The sequence below is a fragment of the Ipomoea triloba genome, chromosome 16, assembly GCF_003576645.1.
Source record: "Ipomoea triloba cultivar NCNSP0323 chromosome 16, ASM357664v1".
Classification (NCBI taxonomy): domain Eukaryota; kingdom Viridiplantae; phylum Streptophyta; class Magnoliopsida; order Solanales; family Convolvulaceae; genus Ipomoea; species Ipomoea triloba.
Window position 1 is genome coordinate 7,504,326 of NC_044931.1, and position 270 is coordinate 7,504,595.

Below are 270 nucleotides of genomic sequence, written 5' to 3' on the forward strand. Positions count from 1 at the left end.
AAAAAAAAAAAAGTGACATTTAAATTTACCTGGGTATTACAGGTCACTAAAAGGTAATTATGCCTTATAAACTAAAGTGAAATGTTTATGTCCCTAATTGCAATTTTAAAAGGATTGAGTGTCTATTTGATTTTTCAGATAAAGTTCGATGGTCTATTTAACACATTTTATGCAAAAAAAAAAAAGTGAAATTTAAATTTACCTGGTATTACAGGTTACTAACAGGTAATTACGCCTTGATGAACTAAATTGATATGTTTATGTAGCTAA